Here is a 20,441-nt window from a genome sequence, read left to right as displayed (position 1 = left end):
TCTCTGTCTGTCAAATAAAATCTAAAAAAAAAAAATGGATACAATTTGCATTATTCTGTAATTTGCTTTTTACTTCACAATGGATTGTGGTAGTTACTGCCCCACTGCTCTACCAAAAGATTTTTATCAATTCGTACTGCCATCAACAGTATATAAGTATGCTTGTTTCTCCATCCATGATGGCACTGGATGTAATCTTCTTTTATTTATTTTTAAAGTTTTAAAAAAAGATTTTATTAATTAATTTGTCAAAGAAAGAGAGAGTACACAAGCAGGGGAGTGGCAGGCAGAGAGAGAAGCAGGCTCCCCACTTAGTACGAGCCCACTATAGGGCAGGATCTCATGACCTAAGCCAAAATTAAGAGCTGGACACTTAAGTAAACTACCCAGGCACCCCATTTGCATTTCTTTTTAAGTGAATTGCCTCTTGACAAGTTATACCATATTTTTCTATTAAACTATTCTGTTTTTCTTGTTGATTTGTAGGGGCTTTTTGTGTATTGGGGAAATTAATCCCTTTTCTATTACAGATCACAAATATTTTCTTCCAGTTTGTCTTTTCACTTTGCATATGGGATCTTTTGCCATTATCAAAATTTTCAGCTATTTCCTTTATGGGCTCTGAATTTCGTGTTATTAGAAATGTTCGTTAGAAATGTTATTAGAGGGGCGCCTGGGTGGCTCAGTGGGTTAGAGTCTCTGCCTTTGGCTCAGGTCATGATCCCAGGACCCTGGGATCGAGTCCCGCATCGGGCTCTCTGCTCAGCAGGGAGCCTGCTTCCTCCTCTCTCTCTGCCTGACTCTCTGCCTACTTGTGATCTCTGTCAAATAAATAAATAAAATCTTAAAAAAAAAAAGAAATGTTATTAGAAATGTTGTTAGAAATGTTCTTCCTAAACGATGATTTAAAACATATTCTTCTATATTCTCTTCTAATACTTATTTTATTTTATTTATTTTTTTATTATTAAGTAATCTTTACACTCAACGTGAGACTCAAACTCACAACCCTAAGATCAAGAATTGCATGCTCTGCTGACTGAGCCAGCCAGGCATCCCCTAATGCTTTTTTTTTTTTTAAGATTTTATTTTTAAGTATTCTCTCTACCCCATGTGAGGCTCAAACCTACAACTCTGAGATCAAGAGTACATGCTCCACTGACTGAGCCAGCCAGGTGCCCCATCTTCTAATATTTTAGAATTACCGTGTGTGTTCATATTTTCATCCTTTTGGAATTCAAAATCATCTTTATCCATTTGTGGTTATCAGGATAATTGCATCTTCATATGATGGTCATCACATAGATCTCAGAATAAGAAGAAACCCCAGGGGCGCCTGGGTGGCTCAGTGGGTTAAGCTGCTGCCTTTGGCTCAGGTCATGATCCCAGGGTCCTGGTATCAAGTGCCGCATCGGGCTCTCTGCTGAGCCGAGAGCCTGCTTTCCTCTCTCTCTCTCTGCCTGCCTCTCTGCCTACTTGTGATCTCTGTCTGTCAAATAAATAAATAAATAATCTTAAAAAAAATAATAAAAAAAAAGAAGAAACCCCAGAGATCACTGAGAGACCTGAGTCCATAACTATTACCTTGAGCTTTTAGGGAAGGACAAAGGGTTTCAAACTGATCTTCAAGATTTTAGGGATTTATTGAGAATTTTCTCTTGAATTTCCCAGGGGAAAGGCTGTTAGTGACTTTACTTACAGCCTTAGAACTCTTAAGCCTTAGAGATGCCTGGCTGTTTGGGTGTAGAGATCACTTAAAAATAAAAATAAGAAAAAAGAGGGGCACCTGGGTGATTCAGTGGGTTAAGCCTCTGCCTTTGGCTCGTGTCATGATCTCAGGGTCCTGGGATTGAGCCCCGCATCGGGTTCTCTGCTCAGTGGGGAGCCTGCTTCCCTGTCTCTCTCTGCCTACTTGTGATCTTTCTTTCAAATAAATAAATAAAATCTTTTAAAAAAAAAAAAAAGAACTGTTAAACCCAGGCCACGCCTCTTCTTGCTTGGTCTCTCCTATCTTATCTTCCTCTGCTCTCCTATGTATACCTTTACTGATTCTGAATTTTTATGGAACTTTCCTGAATCTATGCCTTTGCCTAAATTGCTTTGTACTCAATGCTTTGGGCATCCTTCATTCTACCTTTTTTTTTTTTTTTTAATTTTATTTATTTATTTGAAAGAGAGAAATCACAAGTAGATGGAGAGGCAGGCAGAGAGAGAGAGGGAAGCAGGCTTCCTGCTGAGCAGAGAGCCCGATGCAGGCCTCGATCCCAGGACCCTGAGATCATGACCTGAGCCGAAAGCAGCGGCTTAACCCACTGAGCCACCCAGGCGCCCCATTCTACCTGTTTTTAAGGCCTAACTTAAATGTTTCAATTTTCCATGCAGTCTTCCTTGATTTCTCAAGTCTACCCAAACTTTCTCCCCTCTGTACTCTGATACATACAATATGCCACCTAGGAATTAAGATAATTTTCTGCCAGGTACTACCATTATTTGCGCACCTGTCTGATTCCCTCACTTAACCTCCTTAAGAGTATCTTTGTAGACTCAGGATGGCTGGAATATGGTAGGACTTAGTAAATGCTAGATGGCTAAAGATTGAGAGCTTGTTGTCTTTCCTATCTCTGCTCTTAGACTTACCCCAAAAGCCTAGTGTATGAAGTGGGGGAGAAAGAAGAGGAAAAGTGGGAGGAGTACAAACTGATGTTCTTGGCTTAGAGTGCTGCTTTGTAGACGAGCTGGTGCGGAAGTACTGTCCAGATGTGCTGGGGATGAAAGACAGGCAGGGGTAATAGAGGACTGGTGTCCAATTCAGTCTCTTCTGGACCCAAGAGAATTACCTTTGGGATTCACACAGGGAAATTGTTAAGGATGAATCATTCCCAGAAAGGTGTAGTTTTTGTTTCCCACTTCATTTTCATTTCTTTTTTTTTAATTAAAATTTTTAAAAAATTTTTCTTATTTATTTGACAGACAGAGATCACAAGTAGGCAGAGAGGCAGAAAGAGGAGAAAGCAGGCTCCCCACAGAGCAGAGAGCCTGATTCAGGGCTCGATCCCAGGACCCTGGGATCATGACCTGAGCCAAAGGCAGAGGCTTTAACCCACTGAGCCACCCAGGCACCCCTTCATTTCCATTTCTTAAGAATAGGTTTGTGTCTGTGGGGGATAGGGAGACACAGGCTGGCCCAGGAGCTGATGGTCAGAAACCAGATGCCCACCTAAAACAAGGAGGAGAAGGAAAAATTATTGGGTCAGGAGACCAAGGCTGGTGAGGAAATCTTAGAAAGTTCTTATCTGATGGGGGAGGCTTGTCTCTAGTCTCAGGGAGTTCTACTCTAAGAGGCACAGGCCTAGCCCTCCAAGGTTTTCCTTTCCTAATCCTCCATGGTACCATAAACTTCTGATTCCTTTTCTACTTCTCTGGTCACTACTTTTCCATTCTTTATCTGCTTCCTCTTCCCATGCCCTATTTGTCAGTGTTCCAAAGGGTCCTATCCTTAGGAATTTTAATTAATCTGATTTTCTCTTCTTCTCCCCAAACCTATGAGAATTTGACTGAAGTAAAAAAATCTTTTTTTTTTTTCTTAAAGATTTTATTTATTTATTTGATAGGCAGAGATCACAAGTAGGCAGAAAGGCAGGCAGAGAGAGAGGAGGAAGCAGGCTCCCCGCTGAGCAGAGAACTCGATGTGGGGCTCAATCCCAGAACCCTGGGATCATGACCTGAGCCGAAGGCAGAGGCTTTAACCCACTGAGCCACCCAGGCACCCCAGAAGTAAAAAAAATCTTAAAAGTCATCCTGAGTTCTTCCATTTCCTCACACTGTGCATCTAATCTGTGAGCTAATTCTTATTCATCTACCAATTCAAAATGTACTCAGAACCCTAACCATTTCTAATCACCTTTAGTGCTACTAAAACTCTGTAGTACTACCTAGGACTATCATTTCCTACTTAGATTATTGTGATAAATGGCCTTTCTTCTTTCACCCTTGCCCTTAGTTTATGTTCAGTGTAGTAGCTAGAGTGATCCTGCTAAAAAGTTGGATGATTTCCCTTCTCTGCTCACAACTCTTCAATGACTTTCAGCTCACTTAACAGTAAAGGCCCAAGTCCTTAAGATGATCTACAGGTTGGTATGTGATTTAGTCCCCTGTTCGCAGACTTCATCTTTCATTATGCTTTTTACTCACTCCATTCCATTCACTGTTCCTAGAATAGAGAAGGTGAACTTCCATCTCAGGGCCTTTGTACTTGGTATTCCTATGGATTGGCGTTTTCTTTTCCTAAACATCTGCAAATCTTTCACTTCCTTTACTCGGGTCTTTACTCAGATGTCACCTTTTCCTGACCATTCTTTATAAATTTCAGTCATGGATGCTTTCTGTTTCCTTCTTTCTGCTTTATTTTTTCTTTTTAACCTATCACTATTATTATTAGTCATTTTCCTCTAGAATATAAGCACTGTGAAAACAGGAATTTTTGGGGGAGGGGTGGTTCTTTTACATACTGCTATATCCCCAATGCATACATAGAACAGTGCTTGGTATGCTACTTGCCAGTAGCATACCAAGTAAATGCTTATTTAATGATGAGTGAGAAGTTTAATTGCCCAAGGAGTATCAGTATACTACACATGTGTAGTCCTTACCTCTTTCTGATTTCTAAGCTCACATTCCCTCCTGAGTATCCCTCCAGAAAACGTGCCATCATAATTTGGACAGCCGAACTCATTTTTGCCTCTTTTAGTACTTCAATAAACCTTACTTCATTCTTGTTTCTGTTAAAAATAGACCCCCAGAACTTGGCTTTTCTTCTTTATCATTTATTCTTCCATGCAGCAGGTCTCCACATGAAAATATTGTTGAGTGAGTCCCCTAAATCTTGGTTCAGTTCATTCCCTAGTCTCCACCCCTGCTGTGTCTGCTTTAGTTCAGGTGTGAATCTTTTACTCAGTGCGTAAGTCTGCCACGGAGTCTCCAGTCCATTTTATTCACTGATGCCATTTTAATTCTCCTGATGAAGAGTTTTGTTCAGCTCATTGCTCTTCCACAAACCTTCTACCGCTGCCCATTATTTGCTGAATTAAATCGGCAAATAATCCAGAATTGATGATTTGCTATTCTCTGCTTACTTTAAATTTCCCCTTCTGGAATGCCCACCTTCTTTCATTGTGGGTTAAAATCGCTGCATCCTTCAAAATACGAATATGATCTTCTCTGGAATTCTGAAAATAGGGCTGAAGAATTAGGCACGAGAATCTACACATTCTTTATGTACCCAGAGAGTGTAGAGATGTAAATCTTTCCTAACCTCTTAGCCAAAACCCAATTTTTCCAGAGCAATTAATGCACCTGTCAGGTCATTATCACTCTCTGATTTTTCGAAGAGTTAACTGTTAATGCTTCGATTTCTCTTAGCAAGTAGGAACTTTTGGGAACAAAGATTCATTTTATGCAGTTATGAATCCTCTATGCACCTGATTCCAAGTGACATCCGATAAATGCAGACGGCAGTAAATGTCTGGGATTGGATTACCTAGTTTAAACCGCTGGATGTCACAACTGGAGGGAGATTTAGAGGTCGCCTTTCAACCCAATCTTTGTAAACGAGGAAAATGAGGCCCGGAAAGACCAGACCACAGACTCGGACAAGAAGCCAGATATTCTGATTCCCAAATAGGTCTCATTAGCAAGTCTTTGTGCGTCCCTTGACGGTTCGAACCTCTCAGGTTCTTACCTGGACCCCTTCCCCAGCCTCTACACCTTACCCTTTCAGTGACCCCCATCCTTCCCATTGCAAGGTCCACCCATTCCAATTGCAGCCGTCCAGGTAACTGGAGTTGTGGGGCGTGGAAGAGAGATTAGTTACGTCACTGTCGGCTCCTCCCATTGGCCCAGGGAGGGTGGAGCGCGGCGCCGTGACGCCAGACGCCCAAAGAGGCGGAGTGGTGAGGGGAAGGAGGAGGGAAGTAGGACTTCAACATGGCGGCTGTGGTACTGGCAGTGGCTACGGTGACGGCCTGGCCCGGGGCGGGCAGAGTTGGAGGTGGTGGCGTTCGCTTTCCCTAGGGCCGTCAGGAGCTCAACGGGGACCGAGCCTGAAAGGCTGTCCGGCGCCAGCGCGTTTCGGCTTCTGGGACGACAGCGGCAGCGGCGTTCAGGTGAGGGGGCCTCCCGCTGGGAGAAGGGGGGGGCGAGAGGGGCGGAGTTGGGGGAGGGGACCGGTACCGGGAGACTGAACGGGGAGGATTCCCTGGGAAGAGGTTGGAGGCTAAGTGGGAAGAAAGGAGGTATAGTTGAGGGGGTAGGAGGAAAAAGGGGCCAGAGATCCGTGACTTGGTGAGGATTCTGGGAGAAAGGTCGGAGTAAGGGGACCAGAGTTGAAAGGGCGGAAGGCAGATGGGATGCGAAAAATGAATTCGGATTAAGGGGACTAATACCTTACTGGAAGACAGGCGCAGTAAATGTGTATCTGGCTGGAGTGAGAGCTAGGTGGGAATTAGAGGATGTCGGGGAGGAGGATCCAGGTTTTAGTAAAGAAGGAAAGTGATAGAGAGTTGAGATTGAGTTAGGGAAGTGAGATGCAGATTTACTTCTCCCAGAGGCGTTGAGATTAGGGAGAAAGGGAGGAACCAGGAGCCAGGGTGAGGGGTCTTTGGGGATTTCTTTGACGTTGTCTGGTCTTCTCCAGTATGTTTATATTTGCTCTTTTGTTTATTTCCTGGGTGGAGACTTACCTGTACAGTCCACTTGGGCCTCAGAAGCAGTCCCAATTCTTCACTGTGGAACATTAACTTGTCATTTATTTGATACCTATCAGGGATCTCAGACCTTTGATTGTCTCCACACAGACTAGCCTCTTGAAAATGAAAATACATTTTATATTAAGCCGAAATAAAAATTTGAGTTTTTAAACACCATAGAGTGTTAGAAAACGAGATTTGGTAACTTAGTTAACTATTAAATACTTGGTGCTCTAACTTATTAGTGTTTTCTCTCTTTCCTCAGTTGTAGTTACTAGCACTTGAGAAATTGGATAGACATGATGGATCTTTCTTTTTGGAATTTTGTCACATTTGATGGGGGGAATACAGGGCACTTAATCTTTAGTGATAGCTAGTTCTTTCTTTCTTTCTTTTTTTTTTTTTAAAGATTTTATTTATTTATTTGACAGACAGAGATCACAAGTAGGCAGAGAGGCAGGCAGAGAGAGAGAGGAGGAAGCAGGCTCCCCACTGAGCAGAGAGCCTGATGCGGGGCTCGATCCCAGGACCCCGGGATCATGACCTGAGCCGAAGGCAGAGGCTTTAACCCACTGAGCCACCCAGGCGCCCAGTTCTTTCTAATTAATGTCCCGAACTAGTTACTGAAAGTTTGTGTTATTATTTTATAACAAAGAATGTGAAATTTTCATAGTCTTAAAGAATTACATTTTCTGCATTAACTTATTAAGTGGAATGTTATAAATTAGATTTTTATTTCTAATCAGTTCTATTCCATTTTTCTTTTATTATTTAACATTTAATGCCTACTATGCATTGCATTAAGAGTCGTTCTCATTTTGGAAATAGGAAAATTAATGTTTCTGTATCACTGCACAATAAAAAACTTACTAACTTGCTATTACCTTGTTGGAAGAAAAAGTGTTACTTTGGAAATGATGACTGGAAGAAAATGAAACAGTGTGGCTATAAGAAGTTCCTGAAATTTTCTTTGACCCATTACTTCATTCTGACATATTTTATGTGGATCTGAAAGATTTTATAAATTTTTAAAGTAATCTCCAGATGCAATGTGGGGCTCGAACTCAGTTCCAAGATTAAGAGTTGCATGCTCTTCCAGCTGAGCCAGCTAGAGCCTGTGAAAGATTTTATTTTTTATTATATTTATTTTTTTACTAATTATTTTTATTAACATATAAGGTACTATTTGCTCCAGGGTAGATTTTATTTTTCATTTTGATTTTTACGATAACAGTAACAAAGTCCTGATGTGATAATATTAGGTCTGTAGACAGTTCTTGTCAGTGGTTGTTAGTTCACATTTCTTAGACTGGCAAATGTCACTTTATCTTGTGCGTCTTTTCTTTTGTATCTTAAATATGGCAACATACTTAAAATGAGGATTCTTTTTTTTTTTTTTTTTTTAAGATCTTATTTATTTGGCAGAGAGATCACAAGTAAACAGAGAGGCAGGCAGAGAGAGAGGGAGAAGCGGGCTCTGTTCGGGGCTGGATCCCAGGACCCTGCGATCATGACCTAAGCTGAAGGCAGAGGCTTAACCCACTGAGTAAAATGAGGATTCTTGAAGTTTAATTTCGTGACTATCTCTGAGTATTTTCAGCATTACAAATGTATTTTCATCACCCCAGAGTATAGATGTCAGTATTAAATTTTTCCTTATCTCTAATTAAATCATTGAATGTTTTGAGGGTTTTTGTTTTGTTTTGAAGATTTTATTTATTTGACACAGAGAGACAGCGAGAGAGGGAACACAAGCAGGGGGAGTGGGAGAGGGAGAAGCAGGCTTCCTGCTGAGCAGGGAGCCTGATGCAGGGCTGGATCCCGGGATCCTGGGATCTCTTGACCTGAGCCAAAGGCAGACGCTTGACACTTAACAACTGAGCCACCCAGGTGCCCCTTGTTTTGTTTTTAAAATAAACTCTACACTCAGTATGGACTTGAATTCATGACCTCGAGATTAAGAGTTTGGGCCTACTGACTGGGCCACCTGGGCTCTCCTGTTTTGAGGTTTTTAACATGGAGATTATTTTAAGTAAATCTTTTTCCCACAAGCAACCCCCCCCCCAAAAAAAAAAAAACCAGTACCATCAATTCATCATTAATCAGGTAATTTTCTTTAAGTAGGCTTTTTGAGAAATGCAAAAGTTAGTCTGTAGTACTTTAAATATTAAATAGCTTTTTCTGGGTGCCTGGGTGGCTCAGTCGGTTAAGCAGCCAACTCTCAATTTCAGTTTAGGTCATGATCTTAGGGTCATGAGATTGAGCCCCGTGTGGGGTTCCGTGTTGGGTGTGGAGCCTGCTTAAGATTCTCTACCCCTTCCCCCCAAAAAAAGGGTTTTTCTTAGAATCAAAAATCCCTTGAATCTTAGAAATCAACTGGGTTTAGATTTTAGCATAGTTTGGGCGTCCCTGCTTTTGTATCATGAAGATAAGTGAAAATCTGTCGTTTTTTCCAGAATTAATAATTTAGGAAAGCCTTTCGGGTAGAGGAAGAAGTAAGCAGGTGTTTCTCTTCTAAACTGTACTGCACAATTTTGTAATATTAGAAATTATTTGAATTAAGAGTAATATTTTCCTATGATGGGACGCCTGGGTGGCTCAGTTGGTTAAGCAGCTGCCTTCCGCTCAGGTCAGGATCCCAGGGTCCTGGGATCGAGTCCCACATCGGGCTCCTTGCTCGGCAGGGAGCCTGCTTCTCCCTCTGCCTCTGCCTGCCTCTTTGTCTGCCTGCACTCGCTCACTTTCTCTGTCTCTGACAAATAAATAAATAGAATCTTTTAAAAAAAAAAAAGAGTAATATTTTCCTATGAATTGAGAGTTGTAATTTTATGCTTTAAAAATTTTAGGTGAGGGGCGCCTGGGTGGCTCAGTGGGTTAAAGCCTCTGCCTTCGGCTCAGGTCATGATCCCGGGGTCCTGGGATTGAGCCCCGCGTCGGAGCAGGGAGCCTGCTTCCTCTTCTCTCTCTCTCTTCCTGCCTCTCTGCCTACCTGTGATCTTCGTCTGTCAAATAAATAAATAAAATCTTTGAAAAAAAAAATTTAGGTGAGAGTAGCAAGATTTAAAAAGGGAAGAGTGCTAACACTGGGCCTAAGCTAATGAGGAAGGCATTGTTAAGCACTTTACATAATCTTTTAATCTTTGCAATATGATTAGGTAGGCAGGTTGGGATACGCATGCTTTTTGGCTGTTGAGGAAATTGAGAATCAGTGAATTCAGTCATTTAAGGTTACAGAGATAAAATGGTAGAGTCTGAATTTGGACTTGAATTTGTTACACTTCAGTACCCAAACTATATCTGTTACACCTTTGTGACTCTTAGGCAGTCACAAGGTCGTTCCATTTCCTGTCAAGTAAATTTAAAGTATAACCACTGTTTTTAAAATAATGACATTTAAAACTATTTGTTCTTTTTGGAATAGTAGTGTAACTGGGATGATAATAGTACATTAAAATTGTAGTCACTAAGATGTCATTAGTATTCTAGGAGGAGATGAATACCTGAATATTTTGTACTTAACAAAATAAACTGGATAAACTGTAAGAAACTAAAGTTTTCTTATTTGTATTGCTGAGTCAGGTAGGATTCAGTTCATGAAAGGCCAAAATTCGCATTTGGCAGTAGTCTGTATGTGTTCTCATAAGTCTGGATTGGTCATTATCAGTTGCTTAATTGCTTACCAAACCCTTCTAGTGGTTGAGTCACTGAATTGGCTTATGGTAATTGTAAATCTTGTGGTTACTGAGTCAAGAGCCAGCAGTATGTGTTTTGGTTGCCTCACTTCCTGCACAACACTTGATGTTGTCAAACTTTTTTTTTAAGATTTTTTATTTATTTGACAGAGAGAAATCACAAGTAGGCAGAGAGGCAGGCAGAGAGAGAGAGGGGAGAAAGCAGGTTCTCTGCGGAGCAGAGAGCCCGACGCGGGGCTCGATCCCAGAACCCTGGGATCATGACCTGAGCCGAAGGCAGAGACTTTAACCCACTGAGCCACCCTAGCGCCCCGATGTTGTCAAACTTTTAAATTTTTTTCTAACCTAGTGGGTTTGAAATATTGTGTATTTTGTTTTTATTAGCATTTCCTTAAGTTAAGCATCCTTTTATGTGTTCATTATTTGTGCTTCTTCCGTGAAGTGTATATTCAAGTTCTTTGCCTCTTTTGAGTTGTTTCTCTTTTTCTGATTGACTTTTAAGACTTTTTTAAAAAAAGATTTTATTTATTTATTTGACAGAGCACACACACATGCACAAGCAGAGGGAGCAATAGGCAGAGGGAGAGGGAGAAGTAGACTCCCTACTGAGGGGGTAGCCCAGTGCTGTACTTGATCCCAGGACCCTGGGACCATGACTTGAGCCGAAGACCAACCAACTTGACCAACTGAGCCACCCAGATGCCCTGAAAAGTTCATAATTTTAATTAATTGAAAATTTCAGTTTTTTTATGGTTTGTGCTCTTTGTTTCATTTAGGAAACCCTTCTCTGCTAGGCATGCTTTTTTTTTTTTTTTTTTAAGTTTATTTATTTGAGATTTATTTATTTATTTTAGAGGGAAAGAAAGTGTGACCAGGTTGGGGGGCAGGTAGTGGGAGAGGGAGAGAGTGTCCCAGGTGGACTTCTGAGTGTAGAGCCTGCTGTGGCTCATGAGTACAAGATCCTGAGATTATGACCTGGAGCTGAAATCAAGTTGGGCTGATAACTGACTGAGCCACCCAGGTGCCCCAAGTTTGTTTTTTTTTTTTTTTTTTTTTTTTTTTTAAGTAATCTCTACCCCCATTGTGGGGCTCTAACTCACGATCCTGATATCAAGAGTCACTTGCTTGCTTTACATACTGAACCAGCTAGGTGCCCCAGGGCCTGAAGTATTTTAAAGCAAATCCCAACTTTCCTGTAAACACATTATTATGAACCTCTGATAAGGCTTTCTTTTAACAACATAACCACCATGCTATTATCCCATCTGATAATTATTAGTAAGTCCTTTATAATCTAATGCCATCCATATTAAAATTTCTCTTACTGTCTTAAAAGTGTCACTTTAGGGGGTGCTTGGGTGGTGCAGTTGGTTGAGTATGTAACTATTGGTTTTGGCTCAGGTTGTGATCTCAGTCAGGGTCATCAGGTCAAGCCCAAGTCAGGCTCTGCTCTCAGCTCAGAGTCTGCTGGAGATTCTTTCTCCATCTCCTTCTCCCAAGCCTTCCATTCATACTCTCATACACTTTATCTCTCTCAAATAAATAAATCTTAAAAAAAGAAAAGTGTTAGGGCTCTTGGATGGCTCAGTCGGTTAAGTATCTGCCTTCAGCTCATGTCATGTTCTCAGGGTCCTGGGATTGAGCTCCACTTGGGGCTCCTTGCTGAGCAGGGAGTCTACTTCTCTGTTTCCCTCTCCTTGTGCTTGCTCTTTCTCTCTCCAATAAATAAGTAAAATCTTAAAAAAAAAGTGTCATTTTACAAGCAGTTTATGTCATTCATAGTTCAGATAAGGTCTGTATTTATCACTTATTTGGCTTTCATGTCCAAGGCTTTTTTTTTTTTTTTTTAAAGATTTTATTTATTTATTTGTCAGAGACAGAGGGAGAGAGAGCGAGTGAGCACAGGCAGACAAGAGAGGCAGGCAGAGGCAGAGGGAGAAGCAGGCTCCCTGCCGAGCAAGGAGCCCGATGTGGGACTCGATCCCAGAACTCTGGGATCATGACCTGAGCCGAAGGCAGTGGCTTAACCCACTGAGCCACTCAGGCGTCCCAAGGCTTTTTTATTATATGGTAAGTACCCCCTTTTCATATGATTGATTCATTGGAGAAACCAGGGCATTTGTTCTGTAGCTATGCTACATTCAGTATCTTTATTCTGTGGTTTTATTTTTTTCCCACTTACTCTTCTAATTTTTTTTTTTTTTTTAAAGATTTTATTTATTTATTTGACAGACAGATCACAAGCAGGCAGAGAGAGAGGAGGAAGCAGGCTTCCTGCAGAGCAGAGAGCCCGATTCGAGGCTTGATTCCAGGATTCTGGGATCATGACCTGAGCCGAAGGCAGAGGCTTTAACCCACTGAGCCACCCAGGCGCCCCATCTTCTATTTTTTTTTTTTAATATTTTACTTATTTATCTGACAGAGATCACAGGTAGGTATAGAGGCAGGCAGAGAGAGAGAGAGAGAGGAGGAAGCAGGCTCCCTGCAGAGCAGAGAGCCCCATGCGGGACTCAATCCCAGGACCCTGAAATAATCACCTGAGCCAAAGGCAGAGGCTTAACCCACTGAACCATGGTTACAAGCTTGATTTGTTTATTTTTTTATAATTTATTATTTTTTTCAGTTCTCTTGTGGTACATATGTATTTTTTTTTCTTGTGGTGTATTTGACAAAATTTTAACATATTTAAGGTGTATACCCAAGTTTTAAAATTTGAAAATTGTTTCATATTATTCATTGGGTTATGGGTATTTGGGCAATATTTTCTTGATTGCAATACAATACAAAAATTTCAAAGATTTTATTTATTTATTTGGGAGAGAGAGAGAGTTTGTGTGAAACAGGGCAGAGTCAGGGGGAGAAGGAGACTCCCTTCTGAGCAGAGAGACTGCCTTGGGATTTGATCCTGGGACTCCGGGATCATGACCTGAGCCTAAGGCAGACACACAACCTACTGAGCCACCCAGGTGCCCTAGAAGCTTGATTTAATTCATGTTTTTTATTTTTATTTTCTGATGGTGGGGGGAATAGCACCACATAGGTGGTGCTTTGTAATTACTTCTGCATCACAGTAGGAGATATATAATGAATGGTTGTCCCACTTTCAGTGATTCTATTGTGTTCGGATGGTGTCAGCCTGATATTCTACTATAATATTCCCTATTAATCTTTTTTTATTTAAGATTTTATTTATTTATTTGACAGAGAGAGAATGCAAGAGAGAGAGAGAGAGCGAGAGAGCAGGAGGGTGTGTGGGCATGCACAAATGGGGAGTGGTAGGCAGAGGGAGAGGAAGAGGTAGGCTCCCTGCAGAGTAGGGAGGCCTGATAGGGGGGACTCGATTCCAGGACACCAGGAACCTGACCTGAGCTGAAGGCAGTTGCTTAACTAACTGAGCCACCCAGAGGCCCTGTGTTTCCTATTAATCTTTTTTTTTTTTTTTAAAGATTTTATTTATTTATTTGACAGAGAGAAATCACAAGCAGACGGAGAGGCAGGCAGAGAGAGAGAGAGGGAAGCAGGCTCCCTGCTGAGCAGAGAGCCCGATGCGGGACTCGATCCCAGGACCCGGAGACCATGACCTGAGCCGAAGGCAGCGTCTTAACCCACTGAGCCACCCAGGCGCCCCTATTAATCTTAACTTAATCGTTTAGTATCCACTAATGATACTTGAATCAGTTACTTGATTAGGAGTTGGGGGCTCCACCTGATTGGCTTAGTTGGTGGGTGTCTGCCTTTAGATTGGGTCATGATCCTGGGGTCCTGGGATTGAGCTCCCTGCTCAGCGGGGAGTCTGCTTTTTTCTCTCCCTCTTCCCTTTCCTCTGCTTGTACTCTCTCAAATAAATAAATTTAGAAAAAAAGTTGTGAAATGTTATCATCATGCTAATTCTGTTACATTTATGTTTTTGAGTACTGTTCTTCTCTAAAGAGCTTTCCCTCAGCAGCAGGCTTACAATGAAGTATAGTTCCTATTGGAAAGGGTGGATGAGTATACTTACCATGATGAGAATTGTTGAATTACTATATTGTATACCTGAAGCTGCTATAACATCATGTTAACTATACTGGAATTAAAATAAAAAATAGTAAAAATAAAAAAAGAAGGGAGGATGAATGCTGCATTCTTTTAATTAACCAATTTCAAAGTAAAGAGTTAGTGTACAGTTTCTTCTTATGGTAACAGACTATTTTGAGTTCTTTCTTTCTTTTTTTTTTTTTTGAAGTATCCACACCTAGTGTAGAGCTCAGTATGGGGCTTGAATTCAGCAACTGTGTGATCAAGACCTGAGCTGAGATTAAGAGTTGGACACTCAACTGACTGACTGAGCCACTCAAGTGCACCCCCCGCCCTTTTTGACTTTTGGTTTTCTTTAAAGATTTTATTTTTTTTATTTTTATTTTTAATTTTTAAAGATTTTATTTATTTATTTGACAGAGAGAGATTACAAGTAGGCAGAGAGGCAGGCAGAGAGAGAGAGGAGGAAGCAGGCTCCCTGCTGAGCAGAGAGCCTGATGCAGGACTCGATCCCAGGACCCTGAGATCATGACCCGAGCCGAAGGCAGCAGCTTAACCCACTGAGCCACCCAGGCACCCCTAAAGATTTTATTTTATTTTTTATTTGAGAGAGAGTGTACATGAGTTGGGGTGGGGGGAGCTTCTCCCTCCAGGACTTGGTCTCAGGACCCTGAGATGTTGACCTGAGCGGAAGGCAGATGTCCAACTGACTAGACCACCCAGGTGCCCCAACTGTTGGTTTTCTAAGGATCTGTTCTTTGAGTATTATCATAAACTCCTAAATTTATACCATGTGTTTGAGCAATTATAGTCATTTTTTTAAGATTTTATTTTTAAGTAATCTCTGTACCCAGTGTGGGGCTTGAACCTATAACCCCGAGATCAAGAATTGTATGTTCTCCCTGTAGCCGTTCTTTTTTAATGAACAAATTGTTTCATTTTTTTTTTTTAAGATTTTATTTACTTATTTGACAGACAGAAATCACAAGTAGGCAGAGAGGCAGGCAGAGAGAGAAAGGAAGAAGCAGGCTCCCTGCAGAGCCAAGAGCCTGATGTGGGGCTCAATCCCAGGACCTGAGCTGAAGGCAGAGGCTTTAACCCACTGAGCCACCCAGGTGCCCGAAGTTGTTTCATTTTTTTATCAATGGGAACCATTTCAGGTTGGTAGTTATTTGGCATGAACTAAAATCTTTTTTTCCCCCAGAGTTTTATTTATTTAGGTCCTCTTTACACCCAACATGGGCTTCAAACTCACAGCCCTAAGATTGAGAGTCACCTGTTCTTCCAACTGAGCCAGCCAGGTGCCCCATGAACTATAAATCTTTGAAAGGCTTTTTTTGTATACAACAGATGGCCCGGGGTAATCTTACAAATTCTTCCTGTATGACCATTTCTTTAAGAATTAATGCAGAATTAATGCAGAACTGATATCGAGAGCTCAACATGTGGTGCCAGGGATGCTCCCTGATACTGTCCTGGCTTCTACAAATATTTTTATTTAACATTTTAAAAAATATTACTTTGGGGGCACCTGGTGGCTCATTCAGTTGAGTGTCTGTCTTTGACTAGGGTCATGATCTCAGGGTCATGGGATCGAGCCCTGAGTTGAGCTCCCTGATCAGCTGAGAGTCTGCTTCTCTTCTTCTTCTGCCCTACCCGAACTTGTGCACTCACTCTCTATCTCTGAAATAAATAAATAGATCTTTAATTTTTTAATTTTCTTTTTTGGGGTGCCTGGGTGGTTCAGTTGGTTAAGCATCTGCCTTTGGCTCAGGTTAGGACACTTGGATCCTGGAATTGAGCCCCATGTCAGGCTCTCTACTCCGCAGGGAGCCTGCTTCTTCCTCTCCCTCTGCTTGCTGTTTCCCCTGCTTGTTTGTACTTTCTTTCTCTCTGTGTCAAGTAAATAAATAAAATTTGAAAAAAATTTTTTTAAGATTTTATTTGTCAGAGAGAGAGCAGGGGGTTGTGCACAAGCACTGGGAGCAGCAGGCAGAGGGAGAAGCAGGCTTCTCCCTCCTGGGCAAGGAGTCGGATGTGGGACTTGATGCCAGGACCTTGGGATCATGACCTGAGCTGAAGGCAGATGCTCGACTGACAGAGCTACCTAGGTGTCCCAATAAATAAAATCTTTTTTTTTTTAAGATTTTATTTATTTATTGGATGGAGAGAGAGACCGTGAGAGAGGGACTACAGCAGTGGGAGTGAGAGACGGGGAAGCGGGCTTCCTGTGGAGCAGGATCCTAGGACCCTGGGATCATGACCTGAGCTGAAGGCAGACGCATAACGACTGAGCCACCCAGGTGCCCCCCAATAAATAAAATCTTTAAAATTTTTTTTATTTTTTATATTTTTAAGTAGACTTCATGCGCCATATGGGACTTAAACTCATGACCCTGAGATCAGTAGTTGCATGCTATACCATCTGAGCCAGCCGGGTACCCTTAACATTTTTAAAAAATCACAAGTTCATATTGATTTTTATAATTCAGATTTAGGAACTATAGGGTTTTTACTTCTTTAATATTGTACTTGTCTTTTTTCTGTCTCTTACATAAAAAGTCTTGGTTCCTTACAATACAAGCGTAATTATTTACTATATTGGATATTCACATAAAATGGCTTTAAAATGGTAATACTAATATTATCGCTAACAAAAAATCTAAAATCTTTCTAGTTCTTTATGTTTTTGGAACATATCACACACTATGCAGTTAGAATACTGAGTTCTGAAGTCAATGAAATAATTTTCTGGGTGTGGTCATTAATTTTATGTACAGTTAGGTTTTTTTTTTTTTTAAGATTCTATTTATTTATTTGACAGAGATCACAAGTAGGCAGAGAAGCAGGCAGAGAGAGAGGAGGAAGCAGGCTCCCTGCAGAGCAGAGTGCCCGATGCGGGGCTCATTCCCAGGACCCTGGGATCATGATCTGAGTTGAAGGCAGAGGCTTTACCCCACCCAGGCGCCCCAGGTGGTTTTTTTTGTATTTTAGATTTTTATTTATTTATTTTACAGAGAGATCACAAGTAGGCAGAGAGTCAGAGAGAGAGGGGGAGGCAGGCGCTCTGCTGAGCAGAGAGCCCGATGGGGATATTGATCCCAGGACCCTGAGATCATAACCCTGGGCCAAAGGCAGAGGCTCAACCCACTGAACCACCCAGGTGCCCCTACAGTTAGGTTTATTTGTTTCAACTTGTAATCATTTAGGGATCTAAAAAGTTAAGTTTTATTATTTGGAATATGTAATATATAGTTACTTTGAAAACTCAATGTGGAGATAAGGAAAAGTAAAACTTACTTTTAACCCATCATTTGAAATACCCACTATTATAATACTTGTATAAAATGTTTGCATATTAACATTGATTGAAAACATACCTATGAGGATTGTTTTAAGTACTTTAAGTTCATTATCTTGTTTAATCCTTAAAATAATCCTATGAGATAGTTCCTATCTGTTATTATCCCCATTTTATAGGTTGGGTACCTGAAGTTCAGTTATGTTAATTTGTTCAAGGGGTACACAGCTAATAAGTGGCAGAACTGTGACTCAGACTCTGATTTTTCTTAGTCCAAAACTTACCTCCATTACTGTGTGTTCTCTTTTCATTCTTTTTTCTATGCTTATAAACAGTTAATTTTAAACTATATTTCATATTTTTGGTTATTATTTGTTTTGTTTACAGTGTCTTTTTAGGAGAAGTTTTAATGAAGCCCACTTTATTTTTTCTTTAATGGTTTGTGCTTTAATTGTTATATCTAAGAAATTATTATCTAACATCAGAATGATTATCTAAGGTCAGAATGATTTTCTTGATGTTCTCTTCTAGAAGTTTTATGGTTTTAGATTTTATAAAGTCTGTGGTGCATTTTGAGTTAATTTTTCTGTATATAATGAGAAGTGTGGATGGGAGGTTTTGTGTTTTAAAAAAATTTTTTTTGGATGTAGATATCTATTTGTTCCAGTACCTTTTTTTGAAATAATTACCCTTTCTCTGTTGATTGCTTTTTTGTTTTAAAAATATTTTGTGTATATGTGGGTCTGTTTTTGGATTCTGTTCTGTTGCCCTGTTTGTCTTTAACCTTTATAGAGGGTTTTCTATTTGATTACCAGGAACTGATAAGTCAGTATAAAAATATATGGGTTTTTTACTATAGGTGATGGTTTTCTGGTACCATCTTTGTTCCTTAGAGTAAGTACAAGTCATTGACATGTGGAACTACTTTTATTAATATAAGATTTAGGAGGTACCTGGGTGGCTCAGTCGGTTAAGCATCTGCCTTCAGTTCAGGTCATGATCCCAGAGTCCTGGGATTGAGTTCTGATCGGGGTCCCTGCTAAATGGAGAGCCCGTGTCTCCCTTTGTTCCTCACCTTGCTTTTGGTTGCTCTCTTTCAAATAAATAAATAACAGTCTTAAAAAGATTTAAGGGGGCGCCTGGGTGGCTCAGTGGGTTGAAGCCTCTGCCTTCGGCTCGGGTTGTGATCCTGGGGTCCTGGGATCGAGCCCCGCATTGGGCTCTCTGCTCATTGGGGAGCCGGCTTCCCCCCACTGCTCTCTGCCTGCCTCTCTGCCTACTTGTGATCTCTGTCTGTCAAATAAATAAATAAGTCTTGGGGCACCTGGGTGGCTCAGTGGGTTAAGGCCTCTGTCTTTGGCTCAGGTCATGATCCCAGGGTCCTGGGATTGAGCCCCGCATTGGGCTCTCTGCTCAGCGGGGAGCCTGCTTCCCCTCTCTCTCTCTGCCTACTTGTGACCTCTCTCTCTCTCTCTCTGTCAAATAAATAAAAAATATCTTTTAAAAAAAATAAATAAGTCTTAAAAAAAATAAAAGATTAGGAAGACGAGGAGGTGCTAGTAAATCTAGTAACTATTGCTTATATTATTTTAAATTTTTTTTCCAATTTATTTATTTTTAGAAAAACAGTATTCATTATTTTTTCACCACACCTAGTGCTCCATGCAAGCCGTGCCCTCTATAATACCCACCACCTGGTACCCCAACCTCCCACCCTGCCGCCACTTCAAACCCCTCAGATTGTTTTTCAGAGTCCATAGTCTCTCATGGTTCACCTCCCCTTCCCATTTACCCAAAAGCACATACCCTCCCCAATGTCCATAACCCTACCCCCCTTCTCCCAACCCCCCTCCCCACAGCAACCCAGTTTGTTTATATTATTTTTTTAATCCTTATAATAACTCTTCTTCGATTCACTCCACTGTATCATTTAATTTAATTTTTCTTCTATTATTAATCTTTGTTTTTATTCATAAGAAGAATGCATTAAGTTTTGTTATCAGAGATAAATTACAACCTATTTTGATAGATACCTATTTGATAGATACTTACATAGCAGGTTAAGATTAATTTAAAGATCTCTGTCCTTTTTGTCTTTTTATTACAAATCATTTCATGTTAAGGTTTTTCAGTTGTAAAGGAGAGAAGCAAGATTCTGTTGTGTACAGTAGTCCCCCCTTATCTGCAGAGAATATGCTCTAAGATTCCCAGTGGATGCCTGAAACTTTGGGTAGTGTGAACCCCATATATACAGATGTTTCCCAACTTAAAGTGGTTCGATTTATAGTTTTTTGACTTTACGAGGTGAAAGCAATATGCATTTATTTATTTTATCAAACCCAGGCACCCTGGTATGATACTCTCTTATGATACTGGGCAGTGACAGCAGCTGCAGCTCTCAGCTAGCCATCTGACCATGAGGTAAACAGCAGATACACTTATAACCATTTTGTACCCATACAGCTGTTTTTTACTTTCAGTATAGTATTCTCTAAATTAAAGGAGATATTTAACACTTTATTATAGAATAGACTGTGTGTTAGATTATTTTGCCCATGTGTAAGCTAATATAAATGTTCTGAGCACACTTAAGGTAGGTGAGACTAAGCTATAGTGTTCAGTAGGTTAGGTGTATTAAATGTGTTTTTGACTTAGGATTTTTTTCAATTTATAATAGGGTTATTGAGA

The 20,441-nt window shown here is 40.7% G+C and overlaps 1 protein-coding gene across 2 annotated transcripts in view; it reads left to right on the top strand.

Annotated features, from left to right (window-relative positions):
* Positions 1-5,993: 5,993 nt before the first annotated feature.
* Positions 5,994-20,441, top strand: part of UBAP1 (ubiquitin associated protein 1) — a 64,080-nt gene continuing 49,632 nt past the window's right edge. For both annotated transcript variants that reach the window (XM_044265501.1, XM_044265500.1), the window contains exon 1: positions 5,994-6,161. The gene's annotated coding sequence lies outside the window, so the exon portion shown is untranslated. The remainder of the gene's footprint in view (positions 6,162-20,441) is intronic.

The sequence above is a fragment of the Neovison vison genome, chromosome 9, assembly GCF_020171115.1.
Source record: "Neovison vison isolate M4711 chromosome 9, ASM_NN_V1, whole genome shotgun sequence".
Classification (NCBI taxonomy): Eukaryota; Metazoa; Chordata; class Mammalia; order Carnivora; family Mustelidae; genus Neogale; species Neogale vison.
The sequence above is the reverse complement of the archived record's forward strand: the minus strand, read 5'-3'. Positions and strand labels throughout refer to the sequence as shown.